At 46.3% G+C, this 27,071-nt stretch overlaps 1 protein-coding gene and 1 non-coding gene across 4 annotated transcripts in view; one reads left to right on the top strand and one right to left on the bottom strand.

The window, feature by feature from the left end:
• Nucleotides 1-27,071, bottom strand: part of GRM8 (glutamate metabotropic receptor 8) — a 561,423-nt gene that overhangs the window by 424,808 nt on the left and 109,544 nt on the right. The gene's annotated exons all lie outside the window — the stretch shown is intronic.
• On the top strand, nucleotides 23,316-23,390 carry TRNAK-CUU (transfer RNA lysine (anticodon CUU)). Its single transcript has one exon. It is a non-coding gene; the product is annotated as a tRNA-Lys (tRNA).

Below are 27,071 nucleotides of genomic sequence, written 5' to 3'. Positions count from 1 at the left end.
TTTGTTTGTTTGTTTGTTTGTTTGTTTGTTTGTAATAAGTAGTTATAGTGCACATTTCCTGTTTATCTCCTGTGTGGAAGCCATTCTGATCCTATTGCAAACAAACACATAGATGCACATTTTGCTTTTCTACCTGTGATTCAGCTACAAAACTTGCATATTCAAAGCCTATCAGCAGTGAATTTGCTTCCCCCCTTTTTCTCTTAATTGGTGACCTTGCTGTATTGTTATACAGTGTTTGTCCTTTTTCTTGCTGGGATTTTTAACTTTATTTCAAGATACAAATTCAGTGTGCAGATGGTGAACAGAACAAAATGAATGGACAAAAACCAGAAGGAAGCACATCAGCCACAGGCTGCTAGAGAAAGAGTTAGCCACCATACTACCCCCCAAAAATACATGCATATTTTAAAAAACCACAACAAAAAACCCTCATGGTAGAGTCAGTCAGAATCTAGCCTTGTTCTGCAGTAGTCTATTCTGCAGTCGTCGTCCCCCCGTAACAAATTAAGCCAATAGTATTAGCAAAGAACACCGCCACCCTAAGGAATGAAAGAGTACACATCTTCCTAGATGGGACAAAGCTGCAAGCACATTTCACGACAGGCTGTCCTATACATAATAAATGTTCTTATTTATTACAGGCTCAAAAGTAATCAGCTGGATTAAACAGATGATGCAGTCTTCTTCCAGTGACAGACAATTAAACATTTGCACCATGTTTTGTCCATTCCCCCTTGTCTGATGTTATTCCGATAGACAAAGGGATTACATGAACACATCGCCCATGATTCCTTTGGCGTTTAATGTGAAAATGAGAGGGGAATGAGGTGGTTTTGGAATGGACAATCAAAGGACTTCAACTAAGTACACATTGAGTAAGAAACCATGAAAGAAACTATGACTTTTATCAAAATTCTTGAAAATATTTTGTTGGTAAAAGGAGAAAAGCTCTGTTACATAAGGATAAGGAATTTACGCCTTCGATTTATATGGCTTTTATATTAGAAAAAAACACACACTAAGTGCATTTTTATGTTTATGGAATATAATGCTTCCTAAGTAGAGTAACTGCAACAATCTAGTAAATTCGGTAATGTGTATTTTATTTTACTTTTTAAAAACTCGCTAAATTCTGGCTACATACCCAATATAGATCTTCAGCTACTGAGGTATAAATTGGCACAGGATTTTTTTTTATTATTGTCATTTTAAAGTTTTTTTTGGGGGGGTTACTGTCATTTTAAAGTTTTGACAACCAAATTTCACCTTGACAGTGCTTTTATAAAGTGTGTTTCTCTTATTAAAGCCTTGCTCAGCGTTCCTGATTTGAGGGAGGTTTCCAAGTATTTTCAACTGAACATGCCTAGAAACTCTCTGAAGACGAACAAAAACTTCATGATAATTGGAAGAAATATTTAATGTATATGGAATCTAAATCTCAGGTGACACTGGCGGGGTTGAAATAACTCTAACAGCGGGAAAGGCCTATGTAAAAGAGTTAAAAAGTACGCGACTATATAATTTATTCGATACTTACCAAAGGAGTGGAGGGAAGTCCAAGGCTCAGTTGAGACTAACTCAGTTATGTATTTTATTTATGATTTGTGAAGTGGATATAATTTGTATAAGGTATGTGGTGGATTTTTTGTTTATGTTTTTCCTGGATATATGTGCAAATATGAATAAAAAAAAAAGAAAAAAAAAGAAACTCTCTGAAGACCTCTGTGTTAAAGACATGAAGGTCAAAAGAGGAGCCCAACACACCTGGGAATGTCAAGGAAAAGGCTTCTGTGCGCACCTGTACAGTACCCCAATCCACCTTTTTATAAAGCCCTCTGGTGTTCAAGTCATAATCTGAACAGGTCTTACACATCTTCATTCTTAAAGGTGGCATCAAGGGACATTGAAAAATATGGAAACAGGAGCAGCAATTGCCAATGTTCACTTATTTGCCCCATCTCCAGAATGGAAAGCAATCCAGTGAATATGACTAGTAATTGCTGTTGCTGTCAGTCCAGAAATTATGCTCAGTTGATCCCTTCTCAACATCCACTCAAGTTTCATTGTGTTTCCTTTGCATCATCCCAACCCATTTGTTTCAGTGCAATGATAATTTATGTACAGTGGACGCTCGGGTTGCGAACGCGATCCATGCGGGAAGCATGTTTGCAACCCTCAGTGTTCGCAACCCGCAGCGCAGTGTGTCTGCACACACACAGGTCGCAATTCAGCGCTTCTGCACATGCGCAAGCACCAAAACCCAGAAGTAACCCATTCCGGTACTTCTGGGTTCAGCGCAGTACACAACCCGAAATTGCGCAACCCAAAGTGCCTGTAACCCAAGGTATTACTGTACTTAATTGTGTAAATGATGCAATTTTGCTGCAGCACACCGTGAGATGAATAATGAAGTTTTTGAAGGAATATGAACTGTAGCAGAAAAGAAAAAGTACTGCATGTAAGGAATACAGAGAGTAAACAGTAAACAAACCCAAGCGACAGAAGTATTGACATAGGGCTAACCTGGAAAGACACCTTTAAAACGTTCCCAATGTTTAGCCATTCTACCATTGTTTCTCTTTTTGTCTTTCTTACTCCTCTCACTCTTCCATCTTCTTTGGCCCAATTAATAGGTGTGAAATACCATCGACCTTATTTTAGTCAAGCGCAAGCCGACACAGGTAGAGGCAATTGAGAGGGGGGGGGGTGAGGAACTCTGCCTGAAGATTTACAGTACAATAGGCCTATGATAGAATTTTTATACTCAATTTTCTTTCTTGTCAGAGTCTTGTAGTAATTTACAGCAGATTTTGTTGGGAAAGTTCCTTGGTATTTTTCTGCTCCCGTGGTGTGGGGTAACACTTTAAAAGCCCTTAAAGAGTTAGGCTTGCATGATTTGAAACATGTTTAATAACTCCCAGGGGGAGCAGGGCAATCTTAAAGGAAATATTAAAGGAAAGTCAAAGCAATAACTCCCTGACACCAGAAAAGGCTTTTTAAAATAATAACATAAAACAAAACAAAACACTGAGCTTGCAGTTACCAGTGTTTCAAAGGGTGAGCAGAAGTTTAGGCGGGCATTAGCATTCACAAAACAGAGCACTGGGGAGAAGTTCTGCTGGTATAAATATCTGAGACAACCGAAGAAAACAAGAATGGGGAGTTATCTAGAATGGGAAAAGAGCTTTGTGTCGCTTCAGAATTCTGGCACAAGGCAACTTCTCACATTGCCTGACCAGGCGGCGACAGCCCCAGCCCCCAGGGATCATAACGAAGGAATAAAGACTCTGACAACGTTATATGGAATTAAAATTAGGCCACAACTTTATTAAACTTCCAAATGTAGGAAGATACTGGCTTAGGTCTTGGATGTGTATCCCTCCCAGCCCCCCAACCGGGGGACCTGGGGCACATCAGGTGTTATGTACTGAGTTGAATAGGATCCAAAAGTCTGATTGGTCCTAGAACAATAGGGTCCAGAATGCAGCAGTCTGATTGGTCCCAGAACAATAGGGTCCAGAATGCAGCAGTCTGATTGGTCATAGAACAATAGGGTTTAGAATGCAGCAGTCTGATTGGTCCTGGAACAAAAGGGTCCAGAATGCAGCAGTCTGATTGGTCCATGGGAGCCACCCAATCCAGCTCCAGGTGGAAGTGAATCCGCAACCTGATTGGCCTACAGGTGAATACCGGAATTAGCCAATCACGTGGGGCCCATTGTGTAAATAATGTATATAAAGCAGACATTCTGGGGGAACTTCCAATCCTACTCACCACTATGAGCTGACTGAAGAGCATGAAATCCACTCTCTATTTCATCAGAGTAAATGGGATAAATGCTCTGCGAGACGTAAGTGTAGCAGGCAGCCCAGCCCATATCCCCACATGCAGGGTAGTTCACTGACAGCCTTTCAGTGTATGGCCAGTGACACCCATTAAATAACCCCTTTTAAGAGGGGACCCTGGAATTGCTGCGGGGGGGGGGGGTGAGTCACCACTTCACACACACACCCCATTATAGGGAAGAAAAGACTAAAGGATTCCACCCAAAGCCATAAACTGCCCAAGTTGTGATGAATTACTACGGGGAAGACAAAACCTGCCAATGCAGGAAAATTTCTTCCTGGTCCTTCAACAGCAACCAATCAAAGACCGCAGAAGCGCCCGCTAAACAGGAAGAAAAAGTTAACCAGCAAACAAGAAAACATTAAACTAAGGGAGGGGAGGGTGGGTGAATCTCCTGAGCCGACTGCCTGGGTACTGTCGGCTCCACCCCCTATAGATAAATGGGACTGGCCCCACCTCCCAGCAGTGTAACTTGACTACAGTGGTGCCTCGCTAGACGAAAAGAATCCGTTCCGCGATTCTCTTCGTCTAGCGGTTTTTTCGTCTTGTGAAGCAAGCCCATTGACAGCTTAGCGGATTAGCGCTACAGCTGTCAAGCGGCTTTTCGCGATCAGCTGTTAAACGGCTTATCAGTGGAACAGCTGATAAGCGGCTTAGAGGCTTAGGAAAAGGGTGAAAAAAGCGGGGGGAAACCCGCGGGGGGACGCAAGATTTTTTCGTCTTGCGAAGCAACCCCATAGGGAAATTCGTTTTGCGAAGCGCCTCCAAAACGGAAAACCCTTTCGTCTAGCGGGTTTTCCGTCTTGCAAGGCGTTCGTCTTGCGGGGCACCACTGTACTGAGGCTGGGCGTGAACCTCCAAATAATAACACAGAGAGGCAGGCCAGTCCCTGTTTGCCAGTAAGTTCCCTGGGAACTGTAGCACCATGTGCGATCCTGCAAAGGGCGCCCACAATGTAAAGTGCGAGTGCTCATTCCCCACTGTCAGGTTGTTGTTTTTCAGGGGTTACTTAAGGGTACGCAGTACTGACACCTCTTTTTGTTGTCGCTAAAAAGTGTGGCACTTACTGCAACAACTTCATGGTGAGTACCAACACCTATTTTTCCAGAAAAAAAGCATTGCCCACCATACATTTCATCACGGCAAGGATGGGCATGTGATTGTAAAAACTGGCCTCACTCTTTGACCTCTCTGCTACCACCATCCCTGCTTTGCACATACTGGGTGCAATGTACAATGTACAGCTTTATTGGGGCCATTCGAAGCCCCTACACAATTAGTATTGCATAAAGGAGCACAAGGACGAGCAGACAAGCTCCTCCTCTTTTAGCTGTTGTTCTTGTTGCCCTGCACAAGATGGTGGAATAATGCCAAAATTCAAAGAGGCAAGCTTTCCTCTGCTGTATTTCTATGCTCTGAGTGGGGAGTGGCTTGCCACACAGCCTTTGAAGGCACGGAAATCCTGCTGCAATGCCTTCCCACCCCAAATATTTGGCGCACTTCATCACTTGATTTCTTCTTTTGAGGAGAGGCGGTACATGACATGGTGTGGACAAAGCACTACAATGAAAGGGGAGCTTGTAGGCAGCGGTGGAGCGTATGCCCACTCTGCCCAGGGTGGGCACGCTCCCAAGGGGTGTGTGGCGCGGAGGGTGCCCTCCCAGGTGAAGGATATCAGCTTGGGTGCCAGGAGCAGAGCGCAGCTCCCCCCTTACACCGACGGCTCTGGGTAGGCTTGGGAGTCGCGAGCGGGCAGCACACCAAATGTCACCCCCCTCAGTGAGGGCACCCAGGGCGGTCCGCCCCCACCCCCCTTCCTATGCCCTTGCTTGTAGGTTGTGCCTCTATGCCTTTAAAATGTATCTGTAGATGTTCAACAGGTGAAGCCTCTCTCATCACTGCATGTCCATATGTTGACTGTATGCTTGTCACGAAGGATTTGAAAGAACACAAGTCCTTCCCAGAGAAACAGTGTGAACCCCTGCTAGGAAGAAAGTAAGTAACCTTTGTCTAGATTCTTGGTATACAGCATTATTATTTCAAAATGCCACATTGTAGGAGTGTCTCTTTGATGCTGAGTTCCTCCATTGATTCCTGCGCAGGCTTACCCTGCAAATGGCTGGAAGTTCCAGCAGAGGTCCATTAAGGCTGCAAAATTTCATTCATGTGGTCCGGTGGACTAACTGAAGGCTGTTCAGTGATTCATATACAGTCGTACCTTGGTTCTCAAACTGTTCTGTACTGAGCTGAATCCTAGAACAATAGGATCCAGAATGCAGCAGTCTGATTGGTCTGCAGGAGCCACTCCAGGTAGAAGTGAATCAGCGACCTGATTGGTCTGCAGGAGCTGCCAATCAGGATGCTGGAGGAAGTGATTGGCCTACAGGAGCAGCCCGGAATTAGCCAATCACGCGGGGCCCATTGTGTAAATAATGTATATATAAGCAGACGTTTGGGGGGAAATTTCATTCATTGCTACTACGAGCTGAATAAAGAGCATGAAATTCACACTTGACTCCGAGTCAAACGGAGTCTGTTCGACTTCCAAAAACATTCATAAACCAAGGCATGGCTTCTGATTGGTGGCAGGAACTTCCAATAAAAGTTTGCACACCAGAACACTCACTTCTGGGTTTGTGGCATTCGGGAGCCAAAACGTACGAGTCACAAGGCGTTCGAAAACCAAAGTACAACTGTACCTGGTGTGGTATAGCTACAATTGGCAGCTTTGCACATTCGCTCTGAACTCTTTTTCTTTAGTTCCTCTGCTGCATGGGGTTCCCCAACAGACACTAACAGGAGTATACAAATCCTGGGATGCCAGATCTGCTTTTACCAGCATCCTTCTTTCTGAGAACGAGTGTGGAGCAGTCTTATAAGGCCCAACTCCTAAGCTCAGAAATAGGTCCTACAGAGTAGCCCTGAGGATGTAGCTTTGAGAAGAAGTTGTTCCAGCACTATTTCATTTTCAATCTAGGTTTCCGCATTCAATCTAGGCATAAAGAGACTGTCGAAATATCCTGCATGCTTCTCAGCAATGTTTTCTCTGCCCAAAGCTATAACAGACCAGATACGAATTGCTAATAAGTCATTCCATATTTACGCTCGCCATCTTTGGAGACCAGTGCTATCTCCTCATTCATGCAAGTAATCCCACGGTACCTTTTGTCATCTGATGGTCCAAAAAGGAAAATTGCTTTTTTTGTCTGAAGAAGCAGGAAACCAGCCAGTTTGGTTTTAATGTTTCAGGTCATGAATTTCCACTAGCAGGCCTTGGGGTAGAAATACAGGCTCTTTCTTGTGTCGCTGAAATGTTGCCTTATTACATATTTATCACCAATTATTCAGAGCCTTAGTCTTCTGAGATATTTATCACTTCCTCTTGTACAACAGCAAGTTCTTTGTGAAGATGAGAGCTTCGCTGGAATTAAATGGATCCTAAAGCCCTGAAATGGAAGACTTCTGGTCGGGGACAGAGGGTGGCGCTTGGGGGGGAATTGTCATCGCGCCACTCCTTGGTGTGTGGAGTACCTCAGGGTGCGATACTCTCCCCGATGCTTTTCAACATCTTTATGTGCCCCCCCCGCCCAGCTTGTTTGGAGTTTTGGGCTGGGTTGCCATCAGTATGCCAATGACACCCAACTCTATCTGTTGATGGATGGCCATCCTGACTCGGCCCCAGACACATTGACCAGATGTTTGGAAGCTGTGGCTGGATGGTTACGTGGGAGCCAGTTGAAGCTAAATCCTTCGAAGACAGAGGTCCTGTGGCTGGGACGGGACGATATGGGATTGGGGGGGCAACTCCCATCTCTTGCGGGGGTGCAATTAGTGCCAGCACCGTCCGTTAAGAGTTTGGGTGTAATCTTCGACACCTCCCTTTCCATGGAGGCGCAGATTGCAGCTATAACAAAGGCGGCATTTTTCCATCTCCGCCAAGCTAAGCAGTTGGCTCCTTACCTCTCTCGCCCTGACCTAGCCACTGTGATCCACGCGACGGTCACCTCCAGACTGGATTATTGTAACTCGCTCTACGTGGGGCTGCCCTTGAGACTGACCCAGAAACTCCAGCGGGTGCAGAATGCTGCAGCGAGACTCCTTACGGGGACTTCGCTGCGAGATCACATTCACCTGGTGCTATACCAGCTGCACTGGCTCCCGGTGGAGTACAGGATCAGGTTTAAGGTGCTGGTTTTAACCTTTAAAGCCCTATACGGCCTAGGACCCTCGTACCTACGGGACCGCCTCTCCTGGTATGCCCCACGGAGAAACTTACGGTCTTCAAATAAAACATCTTGAAGGTTCCAGGCCTCAGAGAAGTTAGGCTGGCCTCAACTAGAGCCAGGGCTTTTTCGGCTGTGGCTCCGATCTGGTGGAACACTCTGTCACAAGAGACCAGGGCCCTGCGGGACTTGACATCTTTCCGCAGGGCCTGCAAGACAGAGCTGTTCCACCAGGCCTTTGGCCAGGGCACAGCCTGACTGCCTCCCACGGCAATCTTCGTGGAGCTCTGGCCCAATGGTTGCCAGCGGCTTGAATTAATTAATTTTATAATGAATGATTTTAGAGTGTTGTTTATGCTGTACTTTTGTACTGTTTTATTGTTGTTAGCCGCCCTGAGCCCGGCTTCGGCTGGGGAGGGCGGGATATAAATAAAATTATTATTATTATTATTATTATTAATATTAATATTAATATTCCATGGGGCAAAGTGCAGGTCACCATTCCCAGCTGTTTCTTAGATCTCTAACGTGCCATCTTTGTCTGCCTTCACCATATAGAGTTCAATAAGTGAAGTGATGTTTTAGTGCATGCAATGTAGATGGACAAAGATCAAAGCAGGCTTCTGATACTGTCATTTTAGTGCTGTGGTTCTAAGCATTAAAAGCCTGTGTTGTATTAACACTTTGCTTTAAAAAAAAAAAAAGATTTCAAATTAAATCTTTGGCACTACAACAATTTGTACTGGTGGCACTAAGACTACCAGATTCAATTAATAGTATATTTCCATCAAGAATGTATAACATGATCTATATGTTCTCTCACTAAAGTGAGAGAACACCCACTTTGGAATAGTAATATTGCTGAGATTTAGAACGGAAAGGGAGACGTAGGATTTGACCAATGCCCTTGCATGACCACATTGCTTGCAAATAATGAACTCTTGACGATACAAGACAAAATCCCTCTGCATTTTGGCTAGACTCATAAATAAGCTGTGGCCAATCCACAGCTGGTTCTGTTGCTTCCTTCCTCCCAATACAGTGGTACCTCGGGTTACAGACGCTTCAGGTTACAGACTCTGCTAACCCAGATATAGTACCTCAGGTTAAGAACTTTGCTTCAGGATGAGAACAGAAATCGTGCTCTGGCACCGTGGCGGAAGCAGGAGGCCCCATTAGCTAAAGTGGTACCTCAGGTTAAGAATGGACCTCCAGAACGAATTTAGTTCTTAACCCAAGGTACCATTGTATTTAACTTCCATGAGCAGCATGATGGATGGGCCAGGTTTTTCTAAACCTTTTCTAGAAATTCACTGGTAAAAGTTCAAGGAGGACTATTTTTAAATGGGCCTTAAAGACCTGGGTGTTCCATGGCTACTTTTAATTGATGCCAATATTCCCTTATTTTTATTTTACAGTTATGGTGTTACAGTTATGTCTTTATTGTGATCTATAATGTTATTTTAATGCTTTTACTTGTGTTAGTAGCATTTGATAGACAGATATATAAAATATTACTACGCGGAGACCTGTTAAAAACAAACTAAAGCACTAAAATGATTGCTAACACAAATTTCTCATAGAAAGTGAGTTAAAATGCAATGGGTTGTATCTACTTGCAAAAACTTGGCTCCCTCTGGAATGACATAGGGAAGCTAACAAGTAATTGGGGTTGGGAAAAAGAATTGTAGGTTTCGGAAGTTTTACTCAGAGTAGACCCATTGCAATTGGTGTTGTTGTTTAGTCGTTTAGTCATGTCCGACTCTTTGTGACTGCATGGACCAGAGCACACCAGGCACTCCTGTCTTCCACTGCCTCCCGCAATTTGGTCAGACTCATGCTGGTAGCTTCAAGAACACTGTCCAACCATCTCGTCCTCTGTCGTCCCCTTCTCCTTGTGCCCTCCATCTTTCCCAACATTAGGGTCTTTTCCAGAGAGTCTTCTCTTCTCATGAGGTGGCCAAAGTATTGGAGCCTCAGCTTCACGATCTGTCCTTCTAGTGAGCACTCAGGGCTGATTTCCTTAAGAATGGATAAGTTTGATCTTCTTGCAGTCCATGGGACTCTCAAGAGTCTCCTCCAGCACCATAATTCAAAAGCATCAATTGCAATTAGTGGGGCTAAATTAGTCCTGCCCATTAATTTAAGTGGGTCTATTCTAAGTCGAAAGTACTTGGTGCATATATTTGTTGTTGTTGTTGTTGTTGTTGTTGTTGTTGTTAAATATTTTCTTGATTTGAAAAAGTACATGCCTTGTCTCTCTTTTCAAATTGTACAGCCTTCTCTACAGATCAGTTACATTTGTTATGAGACATTAGTGCTGAGTACAGTATAAGGTCAGGAAGACGAGGGGGGAGAGGAGGGGTGGCGGTGAAATTTATATTTATTGCCGTGTATGTGTGGGATTTCGTATCAGCGTCAACTAGACAGGTTCTCTTTCCATTCGCTTGTTACGTTTTCTTGGTAGTGAGAGAGGTTGGGGGCCCAAGGTATGGTCGGTTGTCTGTGGGTGGCTGCAATGGAGTTGTTTGCCTCTGTGAGGGGGGATGGGCTTGTTGGGTCACGTAAGCCAGATTCATCTGTATGCTGGTGGCAGGTTCTTGTTGTCTTATTGGGCTGTGTACGTGATAAAGGGGAGCCATACTGGGGTGAAGGCATCCTCTTCTATTTGTCCCCATTCCAGTTTCAGTTTATTGCAGGCTTCCTTCAACCTCGGCCCTCCAGATGTTTTTGGCCTACAACTCCCATGATCCCTAGCTAGCAGGACCCGTGGTCAGGGATTATGGGAATTGTAGTCTCAAAACATCTGGAGGGCCAAGGTTGAGGAAGCCTGGTTTACTGGTTCACTTGGTGCAGATATAAAATAAAGAATAGGACCAAAAGAAAAAGCACTTAAACTGACTAAATCTCTTTACCAAATCTTTGTGACCATAAAAAAGAAATCTAGCAATTGCTCCTGTTAATGTTTTGTACATTACCCAACAAGCAAGCCAAATGTCACTCTGTGGTCCTGCAATTTCTGACCAGCCTCACCACCTTCTTTGTGGGATCCAGCACTGGATCCCAACACAACATATCTTTAGCCCAACATATCCTGCCAGGACCCACCAATGATGCTTTCTCTGGGCACCCCATTCATCCCTGCCCCCCAGTTCACTGTTATGATGACCCCCAGGTGGATGAATCTAGTTTCCACACCTTCATTTTGGATATGAGTGTAGGAGTTCCACAGAGTTGGTGCTTTGAAGTAGATTGCAGCAAATTTAATTCCGGCCCCAAAATAGAGACAACATTTATCACCACATTCATTTTTATCAACATCATGTGTAACGTAGGGAACAGTTAGGCATGCCGACACATTCAGCAACCATTGCTAAAAGTACAAAATCAGTCCACTCCTGTTCAAAGAAATGTTGCCTTCCGTTTCCTTTTTTTGCAATGGAAAAGAAAAACTGACAAAGGCATCTTAACTATCAAGTCAAAATACAGTAGCTGCAACGGGAGTTGAGGCAAACCAGAGTTCTTGCAAAGCTGTCATCAGGTAGTGATTTAGGGCCAATTGATACAGCTTCTCATCTCAAATGGCTTACAAATTTCTACAGGCATGCAAGGCCCAAGCGTTCAGGCAATGTGCTATCACTGTATTCCTTATGTGACATTGCTTCTGCTCCACTAATATCATATTTGGAAGACAGAAAGGTGCAGATAACGCCTCTGTTTTCAAGTTCTCCAGTCTAGGTGAAATGGGCACAGCTCTTCTCAAAGAACTAGGTGATGACACTATGAGCAATCCTAGGCTTTCCACCAGAACCACCCCAGGAAAGGCAGGGATTTATGAGTACCACCTCTGCAGCCATGCCACTCATGGCAGCCAGGGCAGGAGGTGAGAGGATAGGCATGTCGCTGTACCAGGCCAGATCTGGTGGTCAGATGCCTCAGGTGATGCCAGAGGGTCATGACTCCAGAATTACCTGCATTCCATGGGCAGAAGGGGATGTGCCAGTAGAGTGACACTGGCATCACTCTGCACCCAGCAGCTAGAGGGAGACTGACAGAGCCTGGTAGGGGTGGACAGAGGGACATCTCAGCCCAATCTCCCGACTCTAGTCTGGTTCAAAGGGTGCTTGGATTGCTCTGTCCAATGCTGTTTATCCAAAGGAAAAACAATACTTTTCATTCCTGGTATCATAATCCAGGTTCATGGGGTGTACAGTGGTACCTCGGGTTACAGACGCTTCAGGTTACAGACTCCACTAACCCAGAAATAGTACCTTGGGTTAAGAACTTTGCTTCAGGATGAGAACAGAAATCGCGTGGTGGCAGTGCAGCGGCAGTGGGAGGCCCCATTAGCTAAAGTGGTGTCTTGGGTTAAGAACAGTTTCAGGTTAAGAACGGACCTCCAGAACGAATTAAGTTCTTAACCAGAGGTACCACTGTATTCCTAATGTTCCAAAATGACATTCAGAAGCAACTGGAAGCACATGTGAGCTTCCTCCTGTGGAGACTGCTGTAACTTAACTCCTTGCTTATCAAGGAACAGTTTGGTGTTTCATTTCCACCAAACCCTGAACCCAAGTTTTGTGCAGGAACCCGCCACAAAATGATTTTGCAACGCATGTGCATCACAGAATAAGATATCACTTGCTCTTCAGTGTTCACCTGCTCAGAACATTTTTATTATCATACTGCACAAAGAAGAGAAAGCACAGAGAGGCATATTAGGCTAGTTTAGCGATAATGCTAAGCCGTGGTTTAGCATTACAATATGAAGCCTAGCCTTTCCCCGGCTTCCGCATTTCGCTTTCCTCCTCCTCCTCTTCCATTTTAACCCATAGCTGTCAACTTTTCCCTTTTCTTGCGAGGAATCCTATTAGGAATAAGGGAATTTCCCTTTAAAAAAGGGAAACGTTGACAGCTATGTTTTAACCACAGCCATGTCATCCAAACCCAACAATCTGTGGCCTTAGCAAAGCTAAGCAGGGTCCGGTATGGTTTCAAATTGGATGGGAGACCACTTGTGGAAATTCCTGGATTTCAGGGAGTTGGACTTAATGACCATCGGGGTACCTTCAAACTCTACAAATCTATGATTCCATGAACCTAGCACAGGATTGTTATGAGGACAAAACAGGGGGATCTTGAGATCTTTGAAGGAAAGGTGGGATATGAATGTCATGGATGGAAGGATGGATGGATGTTTGGCTAGATGGATAAACAATTTTGAGCCTAATTGGGTGCTAAAATGTGGAAGCTTCTGAACTTACAGAAGATCATTCTTCTGCAGTAACCCACACCTCTCAGAGATGCTTGTCAGCAGCTGTGTTTTACTCCAATCAGCTCTTAAGTGCTAATGAGCAGACACTTCTCTAATCCAATAAGTGACCGTTCTCTATCACAGTATGCTAGTTTGCATCCTCTCTTGTGTCAATGTACCTGTGTAAATATAGTAGATTTTTTTAAAAAAGAGATATTGCACACTGTGGGGTACTAGAAATTCAGTGTTGCTTCTTCTTCTTTTTAATAGGGTAAGGGCATGTGAAAGACTCATTAAAAAGTGCTTTTTAATGAGAGCTGTTGCAAAGGAATGTAATCTTTGATTGCAGAATTTGGAATCTCATGTTAAGATGTGGGGTGAATGGAACAAAACAGAAGAAACATTCCGCTCCATGCCCTGCAATGCTACACTTTATGGCAGAAAGACATTAAAAGGCACTGTATGCATTATGCAATATTTTGCATTTAACACTCATCTTGTCACACTGTGCACAGCTTTGGAAGTCTGGGAAAATGAGGCTGCACCTAACGACAGCTTGGGCTGTCGGCACGGTTTTTCTCCACAAGGCAGCCAACTGATAAATGTTTAACAGTTGCCTTTTCCCAACAAGGGAGCTGTGCTATAATACTTCCATCACTTTTAAATCCAGCTTCTTCCTTCTCTCTCTTTTTTTTAAAAAAATTATTAAATAAACCAAACCAAACTCACTGCATTAAAACAGCTGCACATTAAATTTCCCACCATCTGTAAGCAACTTTTATCTAAATATTTTAAATCCAGGCAAGGTCCACATTCTGCAGTGGAAGATGAAGGCGCTGAAGATCAAATGAATGATATTCATGGGAAGAGTGGAGAAAAAGAGAGTGGAAAGTTGAGTTTGTGAAGGGCTTTTGGACTCTTCCTTTATAGTTTTAGAGCTCTCCCAATCAGCAGATCAAAAGGAGAGCAAAGATGATCAGACAGCCTAAGGGATTTCTTGAACCATTAAAATTCTGTTTCTACTTATTGTGTGGAAACTCAGATTTCGTGACATCACTTGCTTTGCCTGGACTTGGAATCTTCCTCAGTCTCTGCATGTGTGTTCAAAGGTTCAAAAACACACCTGACTTCACCGCTTGAATAAAATAGTCTTTCCATTTAACTTGGCCTTTTAGGATCAGTTTGTAAGCTTCTTCCTTAATTGGTTGAAAGTTGACAGCTGAAGCAGCCCACCAGGTAAGGCACAGCCGCCATACTAGTTTCTCAGCAAGTGGGTTGATGTCACTTCCTGGCAAAGAGAGGGGAATTGGAGAGGGCAGCAAGGTGCAATTGAAATGGCAGGAGCACTGGATTGCCTCTACCAGTGCACAAGCACATATTGGAATGAAATCTGGTGCATACATTCTAAATTTTCAGTTTGAACACCAGCACCTATTTCATAACCCGCCATTTGACTTTGAGCTGTTTCTTTAAATGTGATCATCCCCCATACTGGGCACATTTAAAGAACATTAAAAAGGTAAAGGTAAGGGACCTCTGACAGTTAAGTCCAGTCACAGACGACTCTGGGGTTGTGGCGCTCATCCCGCTCTACAGGCCGAGGGAGCTGGCATTTGTCCGCAGACAGTTTTTCCAGGTCATGTGGCCAGCATGACTGAAATATACTCAGAGTCGTGAAGTGATTTCATGCTCTTTATTCAGCTCATAGTGGTGAGGAGGAATGAATGAATGTCCCCTCAAAGTATCTGCTTTATATACATTATTTACACAATGGGCTGCACATGATTGGCTAATTCCGGAATTCTACTGTAAGCCAATCAGGTTGTGGATTCACTTCTATCTGGAGCATGATTGGGTAGTTCCTGCCAACCAATCATGCTGCTGCATTGTTCTAGGACCAATCAGACTGCTGCATTCTGAATCCTATTGTTCTAGGACCAATCAGACTGCTGCCTTTTGGATCCTATTGTTCTAGGACCAATCAGACTGCTGCAGTTTGGATCCTATTCAACTCAGTACATAACACCCCTCCCCTCTAAGTTCCAGTCCTGCCCGGGAGGTCGCATTCATAGTCCTCGAGGTACGCTGGCGGCCTACGTGTGCGTTGCGGCCTGGGGTGTTCCCTGGTCCGGGGTCCAGGTTCTGGCTCGTGTTCCAAGGATGCTGGCTGTGATGGGGCTATTTGGTCTGGCGCAACCGGCTCGCTCAGTCGTGGTTCTGGTTCCGGTGTCCTTTCGGCCTCGCAGGTCCTCTCTGTATTTACTGATTCTGCCTCTCCTGCTGGCCCCTCGTGCTCTATGGGCCTCACTGCCCCTCTGTTCCCTTGGGACTCCTCTGACCTTTCCTCCTCCTGGTTTTCTCCCGGGAATCGTCGCCGTATCTGGTCGCAGTGGCGGCGCCAGCATTGCCCCCCATCTGTTAGCACCTCATACGACACGGGGCCAGTGACCCTGGTGACTGTGGCGGGTACCCATGCTGGGCCTGCCCCAAAATTCTTTGCGTACACTGGGTCCTGGGCCTCGAAGGTCCGGGGGTTCCTGCCTTCCCCCACCACTACCTCATCCTGAGCTCTATCGGGGTGAATGCGGTCCAATCTGATTGCAAGGCGCCGACCCATTAGTAGTTCAGCGGGGCTCCGGCCAGTCGTTGAGCTGGGGGTGCTGTGCTGTGCTAGAAGGAATGTGGCAAGGCGGTACTCCCAATCCCCTTGCGTCATGCGGCGAAGGGTGTCCTTGGTGGTCCGCACCATGCGTTCTGCTTGGCCATTGGTGGCAGGATGGAATGGCGCCGAACGGATGTGGCGGATGGCGTTCTGCGCTGTGAAGGTTTGGAATTCTCCTGACGTAAATGCAGTCCCGTTGTCTGAGACGAGAGTGTCAGGGAGCCCGTGGGTTGCAAACAGCCTGCGTAGTACCCGGATGGCTGCGGACGTAGAAGTGGACGGTACCAGTGCGACTTCCAGCCATTTGGTGTAGGAGTCCACCACTATGAAGAATGTTTTCCCCTGAAAGGGGCCAGCGAAGTCCACATGCAGGCGTGACCATGGTGCTCGGGCGGACTCCCAGGACTGGACTGGGGCCCTTGGGGGATCTGGGCGGGATTCTTGGCAGGCCTGGCAGTGTTTGACCCAGGCCTCTATCTCTCCGTCGATCCCCGGCCACCACACATAACTCCTGGCAAGGGCCTTCATTCTTACTACCCCTGGGTGTGTCTCGTGTAGGGCTGTGAGGACCCTTTTGCGGAGGGGCTGGGGAACAATGACCCTGCTTCCCCATAACAGGCACCCCTTGTGGGCCGACAGTTCATGTTTGCGGGTTGTGTAGCCGGCGAATTCTGGCCCGGGGCTGCTGCTGGGCCATCCCCTCCACACCCAGTCCAGGACCCGGGAGATGACCCTATCTTTCTTGGAATGGTGTGCAACTTCTTGTGCCTGAATGGGGCGGTCGGGAAGCAGCTCCAGGCTCATAACCTCTTGTGCAGGTGCTGGGTCGGGGCCTGTTTCCGGTAGTGGTAGCCTGCTGAGGGCATCCGCATGGCCCATCGCCTTCCCCGGACGGTGAATCAGTGCATACTGGTAGCTGGCAAGGAAAATTGACCACCTGAGGACGCGAGGAGACAGCACTTGGGGGGTCTGCTTTTCAGGGGCAAATAAGCCAAGCAACGGCTTGTGGTCAGTCACCACGGTGAAGGGCCGCCCGTACAAGAAATCATGGAATTTTTTTACTCCCTTCACGATTGCCAGACCCTCCTTGTCGATTTGCGAGTAGTTCCGCTCGGTTGCGTTGAGTGTCTGGGAAAAGTATGCCACCGGTACCTCTCTTCCATCTGGGAGTTGGTGTCCCAGGACAGCGCCAATTCCATAGGGCGAGGCATCGCATGCTAGCACCACCGGCAGCCTCTCGTCGAAGTGTGCCAAGACCGAGTTTGAGACAAGCAAGTCCTTGACTGCCTGGAATGCGGCCTCCTGGCGCTGGCCCCACACCCAAGGGGCCCGCTTGTCCAGGAGTCTGTGTAGGGGCTCTGCTACCGCCGCCTTGTGGGGAAGGAAGGAATGGTAAAAGTTCAATAGTCCCAAGAAGGCCTGAAGTTCAGTCTTGTTCTTGGGCGCTGGGGCATCACAAATGGCCCGTACCTTGTCCCCAGTCGGGTGGACCCCTTCTGCGTCCACCATAAATCCCAGAAAGTCCACCTGAGGCACTCCTAGTAGACATTTTTCCCGCTTCACCTTGAGACCCGCCGTCTGGAAACGGTGCAGAACGGTGCGGAGGCGGTCCTCAAACTCCTCTGGTGTGGGCCCGGCAATCAACACATCATCGAAGAAGGGGGTGACGCCAGGAATCCCTTTAAGTAGAGAGTCCATTAGATTCTGGAATATGCCTGGTGCCACGCTGACACCGAATTGCAGCCGCTTTACCCTGAATGCTCCTCTGTGCGTCACAATCGTCTGTGCCTCTGCTGTGGCCTCATCTACTGGCAGCTGTTGATATGCTTGGGCCAAGTCCAGCTTGCCAAAAATTTTCGACCCAGCCAGGGTGGCAAGAACATGGCTGACCACTGGCACTGGGTATGCATGGGCCGTGAGGGCCTTGTTTATGGTACATTTGTAGTCTGCGCAGATGCGGACTGAACCATTAGGCTTGACGGGCGTGACGATTGGGGTTTCCCAGGGGGCATTAGGCACCGGCTCCAGCACTCCTTGCTCCACGAGCCGGTCCAATTCCTCGTCTATACGGGGTTTCAGGGCGAACGGGACCCGGCGGGCCTTGAGCCTGACCGGTCGTACTGCGGGGTCAAGCTGTAGAGCAATGGGGGGGCCCGTATACTGTCCCAATTTCCCATCGAAAACCCCCGGAAATTCCTTGCATATTGCGTCCACGTCCACTTGTAAGCTAGTGTGGTTCACCCCGGTGACGGCTAGCCCCAGTGGTCCAAACCATGCCAATCCCAGTAAGCTAATGTAGGGGCCCTTGACCACAAGCAAGTCCAGTTGCCGCGTCCGCCCTCGGTATTGTACCCTGAAGGTCCCCACCCCCATTGTGGGGACCTTACGTTTTTGGAAGTCCCGGAGGGTGAATGGGGCCGGCCTGAGTTTGGGACCCCCAGTAGGACACAGTTTCCTTAAGGTCCTTGCCGAGATTATGGATAGAGTTGAACCCGTGTCAAGCTCCATGCGGCATGGGGCCCCCTCTATCTGTACGTCAACATAAATTTTCTCTACGTTGGGGTGGGGCAACTGGTATACCTGGAATTCCGTGAGCTCTGTCGAGTTGCCTTGGTGCGTTGGGCCCCGGGACCTGGGGCTCTTGGATTGGTCATCTGATGCCTGGCGTCGGGTGGGCCGAGCCCGACACACCCGGGCGATGTGTCCCAATTTTCTGCACTGCCTGCACTCTGCGTTGCGGAAACGGCAGGTCCTCCTCTCGTGACTTTCTCCACAGCTTGCGCAGCTCCCTCCTTCTCGTCGAGGCAGCTGTGGTATGTGGGCTGCTTGAGTGCGCTGCTGTACTCGGTGCACCTCCTCCCTGTCGGATCCTGAGTCGTCGGTGAGGTCTTCGTGGTGGACCCTCGGTTGGGACAGCTGGCTCGGCCGTGCCTCTTGCGTCGACCTCTCGGCAGCTTCCGTTGCCAGGGCCTCCTCCAGAGCGACCTGGAACGTTAGGTCCTTCTTAGCGTAGAGGCGTCGTTGCAGCTTCTCATCCTTCAGGCCACCGACGAGGCGGTCACGAAGCATGTTCTCCAGCTCTGAGAAGTTGCAGAACCGGGCGGCTTGGCGGAGAGAGGTCACAAACCCAGTTATGGTTTCCCCAGGGGCTTGCCGCTTTGCGTAGAAGGCATTTCGACGAGCCACCACTGAGGGCTGCGGCGAAAAGTGCCCCTTCAGCTGTTCCATTATTGTTTTGTATGGAACAGTAGCGACGTCTTCAGGCGCAAGGAGAGCCCGGGCGATTTCAAACGTCTCCTCTCCGCAGACGCTGAAGAATATCGCCCTCTTCTTGGCGTCTTCTTCGTCGGTGACCCCTTTGGCTTCTAGGAGGAAGGTGAAACGGGAGGCGTACGCTTCCCAGTCTCCAGATGCTGGGTTGAATGGCGAGAAGCTGTTGTCGGTTGCCATTCTGAGTTCCTTGTGTCCCGGAGCTGAAGCCTGGATACACGGTGCGAGGCAGCGGTGCGGCAGGTGGCGGTGCTGCGGTGCTGTGTGTGGCAGTCAGCTCAGCGGGATCCCATCCTCGTCGCCAGTGAAATATACTCAGAGTCGTGAAGTGATTTCATGCTCTTTATTCAGCTCATAGTGGTGAGGAGGAATGAATGAATGTCCCCTCAAAGTATCTGCTTTATATACATTATTTACACAATGGGCTGCACATGATTGGCTAATTCCGGAATTCTACTGTAAGCCAATCAGGTTGTGGATTCACTTCTATCTGGAGCATGATTGGGTAGTTCCTGCCAACCAATCATGCTGCTGCATTGTTCTAGGACCAATCAGACTGCTGCATTCTGAATCCTATTGTTCTAGGACCAATCAGACTGCTGCCTTTTGGATCCTATTGTTCTAGGACCAATCAGACTGCTGCAGTTTGGATCCTATTCAACTCAGTACATAACAATGACTAAGCCGATTCTGGTGCAACAGAACACTGAAACCAGAGCAGTGCATGGAAAGGCCTGTTTATCTACTTGCACTTTTTGGCGTGCTTTCGAAGTGCTGGGTTGGTAGGAGCAGGGACCGAGCAACGGGAGCTCACCCCATTGCAGGGATTTATTGCAGTTTAACAAGCGTGTGGTTTCATAAACGGTATCAGTCAATTACAATCATGGGGTGCCTATCCAGACCTATAACTTCCACTACCTGCTCTCACTCACTAAACCACCTCTCAGATATTTACTTGTCTTCCTAGCTCCTAACTGTTCCTGACTCAGCTTATTTCGCTATACTAACTCAACCTACCCACAGACTCTATCCCAATTCACTCCCACTCCAACCTACCACCCAACTCCCAACAAACTCCCCCCTTCGCCCCTCCTAGAGATGGTTTTATAGTCCCTCTGACTCCACTCCCCTGGGTTCTGATTGGGTAACCTGTTTAACTATTTCAACTCCAGCACTCTCATATGTTAACGTCACATTCAGTCGTTTAGAATCTTGAGAACTGTAGTTTGCCCATCACAGAGCACCAACAACAAACTATGCTTCCCCAGATTCTATGTGCCTTAAATATATGGTGTACATGCAGTCAGAGTCTCACATAGAGCTTTAACCAAAGTACATGAAACCAGGGACACTCGTTACTGAATGCCAATTTCACTCACTGATTTCGTGTTCAGGGGAAGTCCTTTTTTCTACCCTTTTTAAAAAATAATAATAATAATAAACACTGGTTTCATTAGAAGTAAAGAAGAACTTCACTTGAAACAACAGCAATGAACAGCTGTCAGGTGCACAGTACATAATTTCCCATCCTTCCTCTGCTTACACGGAAGCCCGGCTGAGGATGCCATGGAGATTTCAGGAAAAGCAAGCACCCAGGAAGCCTGCAGAGTACTGGAGAGGTGATTTGTAAAACTGAAGAACAGTTCCTCACAAAAACTCCCTGGCCAGATGAAAATAAGCTAAGTGCAACAACAAAACCCTGCATCCAACACATGAGAATTTCTTCACCGTTTTGGCACAGAGCTAAGAAAAGGCAGCAATGACTTCGAATAGTCTTCCCTCACTGTAGCATTAGGAGAGTCCACAGGGAGTACAGAATTGTCTTTCTGCCATTTTTGGATGCATATTTTTTCAAAGAAAGTTTCTCCCAGAAGAGGGAATAGCTGTTTTCTGCTTCCTAATCCGCATGCCCATTCCTTGTTCGTCTCTGCACATTCTTTGCAGCCCTATTTGTTGTTGTTATCATCCTTAAATCTTAGAGTCATAGAGACGGAAAGGTTCAGGTGGTCCAACCCCCCTGCTTGATAAAGGAATACGAGAGTTAGAGGAATCATAGAATTAGAAGAGACCATGAGGGTCATCTAGTCCAACCCCCTGCAATGCAAGAATCTTTTGCCCAACGCATGGGGCTTTAACTCACAACCCTGTGATCAAGAGTCTCATGCTCTACCAGCTGAGCTACCCCAGCAGATATTCAACAGATGGCTGTTCAGCCTTTGCTTGAAGACCTTCAGTAAGAGTGAGAGGCCATCACCCTTGTACATACTTGGTCTTTGATTGATCTGCTCTTACCAGTGGCAAATGGTCCATAAGAGCAAACAGAGCTCTGTCCCACCAACCTCAGTCTGCCCTCAGTCATCCCCTATGTGCCTGCCTTCTTGCTTAAAACCAGTCAAGGGAATGGCCCTGGCCATCAGCTTCCTCTTCTTCCATCTCAGTGCTGCCCTCGTAAAACTCAGCAGGGAAGAGGATGGAAACTAAACTAGCCTTTCATTGGCTCTGGCACCAGATACCGTAGAGCTCCCTGTCTGCTGGTCTACCAGTCCCAATGGGCACCAGCTACCACCGGCTCTTACAATTAAGATGTTTCTCCTAATGTTCAACTGAAACCTACCTTGGTCCTGCCTTCTGGGATAGCAGACAAGCCTTTGTCGTGTTCCATGTAACAGTTTTCAGGTTTTTGAATAATATCATGATATCCCCATGGTCTTCTCTGCTCTTTTTTTGTTGTTGGCATCAACCTAACTCAAGAGACAATGGAGAGTGCCTCCAGGGAGAATCACAGCGCCTGCTGTGGCTGCAGAGAGAGCTAACTTGTAACTGCTGCCTCCTGCATTGTTTTTGCTACATGAGCAGCACCAAAGTGACCTCTCTGGGGTGCAAGCCTGGGCTATGTGTATGGAGGTCCTGGGCTGCCCAGACAACAAAACCTGCCTCTCAGCCTCACTGATGTGGTCCAAAGGAAAGCAGAGCAGTATGTTTGACACCAGCGTAGCTGCAGGAATTGCTGGAAGGAGGCATACAAGGTATCATCCAATTGGCTCCACTCCAGATTTAGGTAGATTTTATTTCTCCCAAAGATGTCTCACACAGGCAGCAGTATGGATTTTTCCTTGGAGTTTACCCCCAAAGCCTTTCTCGTGAATGAGTGGAGGTTTAGGACCAGAGTTTTCCATCTCCTAGATGGTCTCCCTTCCCAGGTTGATGAGCCGCATCTGCCTCTCACTTCCTTCTACAGTATGTACAGAAACCACCTTCTTGACCATTGGACCCACTACTTGTATCATTAGCTTGATCTGCTAGAGCCTGTCTTTGCATGCAAGGGAAGCCCCTAACTCACCGAGGGTTCGAGACCCATCAGCTACCCTCAAACTGGTTTAGCTGGCCAGTCAAAGCTGTTTCCCAGGATGTGGCTGCTGTCGCATGCTGACAGCTTCTAGGGGCCACAGGTGAGAGAGGACCAAAGGTGGAGCACAGTGTGATTTAAACCAGAGGTACTACCCCTCCTATAACACCCCTTACACCCCTTCTCTACTCTAGGCTAAAAATAGCTAGTGACTTCAACCTCAATGGACCTAAATTAATCCTTTCAGTTCCTGATCCCTTTTTCCTGCCATTTTTAGCAGCCTTTGCCGGCCACTTGTGAATCCACTCCTGCTATAAAGCATATTGCTACCTTAAAAATCCAGTGCCAGGTATTGTATTCCTGCTGTGGAATACCGAAGTAGGCCTTTCCAGCAAGTGAGTCAAGCAAGACCCCTGACTGTGTATCTGCAACCATTACTGCAGCTAACCTCCTTATTTTCTCAGCTGGGTGATACAAAATGGTACTGCCCACTGCAAAAGACTGTGTTATTCTGTGTATCCTCTTGCATACATCTACTTTTTCCTGGTCACCCGGATCATAGAGTCCACATTCAGGAGTAGCAAGAGATTGAAGGAAACTGGCTCAGAATAATCATGTCACAGAGTCCTTGTATGCTACTTCCCAAGGGAGAGAAAAATGTTAAGGCTTTGTTAATTTAATATCGTCTCCTGCAGTAAGCTCTCTACTATTGCTCTAATGTGGCTCAGCTGGTAGAGCATGAGACTCTTAATCTCAGGGTTATGGGTTCAATCCCCATGTTAGGCAAAAGATTCCTGCATTGCAGGGGTTGGACTAGATGACCCTCATAGTCCCTGCCAACTCTACAATACTATGATTCTATTATTCTATTCTTCCACCTAGAAATGATAAGGAGCAGAGCAGATCCATCTCTTTGCACTTCAGAGATGACTACACACTTCTATTTCCCACTGAAGTTTTTCGCCATGGGTGGTTGCAGAACCTCCCGGTGGTTTTTGCAGGATTTTGCTACCATTATTACACTCAATTGAATTAAATGTGCAAAAATCTGTGTCCTGCTTGAATTCCTCAACATTCTAAATAGAAGTGCAATTGATAAGAATCGTAACAAGCTGGTCATATTGACTTCCACAAATAAAATGACACAGTGCCGCCACAACTGTATTGTTTTATTGTTGTTAGCCGCCCTGAGCCCAGCTTCGGCTGGGGAGGGCGGGATATAAATAAAATTTATTATTATTATTATTACAGTCATGCCTCAGGTTGAAGTAGCTTCAGGTTAAGCATTTTCGGGTTGCGCTCTGTGGCGACCCGGAAGTAACAGAGCGTGTTATTTCCGGGTTTCGCCACTCGTGCATGCACAGATGCTCAAAATAACGTCATGCGCATGTGCAGAAGTGGCAAATCGCGGCACGTGCAGACGCAGATGCGCAGACACAGGGTTGCGATCACTTCAGGATGCGAACGGGGCTCCGGAATGGATCCTGTTCGAATCCAGAGGTACCACTGTATATAAAATAAAATGGTTCAGACACAAATGCAGTAATCAGCCTGCTTCAACTTGTTGCCCTCCAGGTGTTTTAGACAACAGCTCCCATCATCTCTGATTCTTGGCCATGGTGGTTTTGGCTGATGGGAGATGTAGTCCATGAGAAGGCTGCCCTATTTAATGCTAAATTTCCAAATGAGATCCAGTCGCAGGGGGAAATGGATTAATTTGTAACTACATTGTTACAAATACATGCATTCCTCCAAATCTTTACAAATCCACATGACTGCTGATTCAAAGCTTTTCACTTTTTTATAAAAAAAAAACCCCACACAATTATAATAATACCTATCCTTTAAAGGGACTTAATTTGCCTGCAATACAGTGAAGCAACGATTAACACGAAATTGCTAAGAGAAGATTGAAATGCTGGCTTTATATGCACAGATGTCACAACAGTCGGAAGCTAACAAAAAGGCTGGTTGGCTTTAAACATACTTCTTAGCATTCAAGCTAACAGATGAACACAGTGTGCAGCGTGGGAGCATAAAAACAGGGCGATGTGGCACTAATCTCATTCCATTCACTGAACTGCCTACCCAGGATTACCTGCAAGAGATGAATAAGTCACTATTATGCATTGCGGACATTTAAACTATATTTCCTTGTGTATAATTAAACCTACATATTGAGGTCATTATGAGATTTGCCTCCTCCTGGAGCAATGTTTTTTGCACCAAGTTCCTGAGACATCTTATCCAGACAGGAAGGTCTGCATATTCTTTTTATTCAGATTCATGGTAACCTTTTATTAATTACTTGCCTGGGTCTTATAATAGTTGGAATTCAAGTATCTATTAGAATGCATTGTATCAGTCTACCCAGTAGCAGCTCCCATGTTACCTCTTTAAGCTGTCAGATAAGGGAAGGAGGGAAGAGTTTTCCCAGCTAGGGGGGGAGGATGAATTCATCCAGCTCACATTTTAATGGAAACCCGCCAAATTTGCACATCCCACCTTGCGAACTGAAAAATGCAGCTCTCCTCTGAAATTCATACTGTTTCCAAATCTTGCAGTACAGTTCTCCAACCTAAGAATGCATCGAAAAATGCATAAATGAATGAAGAGTGGCTGAATGGGGAATCCGTGCTCTCTGCCCCCCCCCCGGAATACTGTTGGACTCCAACTCCCATCATCCACTGCCAGCAGGATTGGCCGGAGTTGTAGTCCCACAGCATCTTGGGGGCCACAGGTGACCCAAACATACAGTAAAAAACTTTTACCCATAATAGCTCCTTTCAAGAAAGCATTACAACCAAGCCTATTCTTGAAACTTGGAGGTTGCATGGTGTTTAATGTAAAAGTTCTCTAAGACTTCGCATGGCAGTAACGAGTTATCCAAGTCTAGACTCTTAAATGAGTGTGCTCATATTGGTTCCAATCAGTGCTACTTTTCTAGAAAAAGAGGTGCCGGAACCAGTGGTGTGTGGTGAAATTTTCCGTAAGGGAACAGTTAAGGCCAGAGGTGCCAGCTTGAGAGGGCAATTGGGGGAGCTGATGTTACGTGCGTAACATCCTGCCGTCGCGCATGTGAGCATCACACGTCCCTCCCTAAGCCAGGCTTTGGGAAGGAGGTGCCAGGGGAACATTTAGGAGACTAGCCTAGTCCCCCAGTCCACCAATTGCACCCCACGGGTCGGAACTCACCATGAATGCCTCCCTTGTTTCTTATAATGGTAATGGCGCCCAACTGGTCGGTGCCGGAATTGAGTTTTGTCAGAGTTCCAGCTGAAAAAAAAGCCCTGGTTCCAGTGCTCAAAATCTATCCAAACTTTAGTTTCTACTTCACAATGTATTAAAGTCCACGGGCTTCTGAAACTAAACTTCTCATTTTACTTTTGTCTTCCAAAATGTGAATTTTAAGTGCATGCTGTGTTTTGTTCAGATAAAACATATTGTATTTGCATATTATCAAGCAAGCCACATTCCCACCAGAGCAATTGTAAAATATGCTTCCTACCATCATGAGAATTTGTAAGCATTTTGGTTTCAAATGCTTTTTAGAAACAACAATTGTGGCATTTGAAATGTCCATGTAAAACTGGGCCATCTGTAATTCTAACAAAATCCAAATGAACCAATTCAATTTTCATGCTTCCTCTTTTATATAAACCAACGAATTGGAAGCCTAGAACAACCTGGCATTGTATCTAGAATACGTTCGTAATGATATATTACTTTCCTAAGACCATTCATCAAGGGGGTATAGTCAAAACAAATAACATTTTTTTACTTCTGCAATTGCTTGGGGTTATGCAACAATTATTACCTAGATTTACTACGGCCTGGTTCAAACACAATGCTAAGCCATGATGTGCTTCGTTTAACTATCATTTGTTTCAACTTATGAACCCAGCCCAGCAGACTAATCATGGTTTATTTTCCACTAACAAACCATGATGTGAAGCCCAGTTTTGCTGCAGGTTTTCAAACCATGGTTTGTATTGCTGGCAGTATGACAAACTTCAAAATCCTTGCTTAACCATGATTTTTTTCAGCCACCCCAGACACCTGCCAAACTACAAAGCACAAAACAAGAACAGATAGGAAACAAACCAAACTTTGGAGGAACAAGCCATGGTTAAAATAAACCATGGCTTGGCATTACGTATGAATGCTGGCGATAAATGTCATTTGTGACTACCCGCATCACCTCACCAAGGTTACAGCCTATTTGAAGGGAATCTGCAAAGGATGTAGAATATCAACATTTTCGTCAAAGCTACCATTTCTATTAAGAGGGAGAACTGACTAAACAGCATATCGTGTTTCAGATATAAGGAATTAAAACTACCATCAAGCAAGGTAACATTCTTGTTAATTGGTTTTGGATACATGTCAACAGCTAGTTTTCCATTTTGACTGTGCACCATTAAAACCATATCTAAAAAAGAAATGGATAATCTCAGATGGCTGGAG

The sequence above is a fragment of the Podarcis raffonei genome, chromosome 10 (assembly GCF_027172205.1).
Source record: "Podarcis raffonei isolate rPodRaf1 chromosome 10, rPodRaf1.pri, whole genome shotgun sequence".
NCBI classification, from domain to species: Eukaryota; Metazoa; Chordata; class Lepidosauria; order Squamata; family Lacertidae; genus Podarcis; species Podarcis raffonei.
This window is presented reverse-complemented; position numbering and strand designations above follow the sequence as displayed.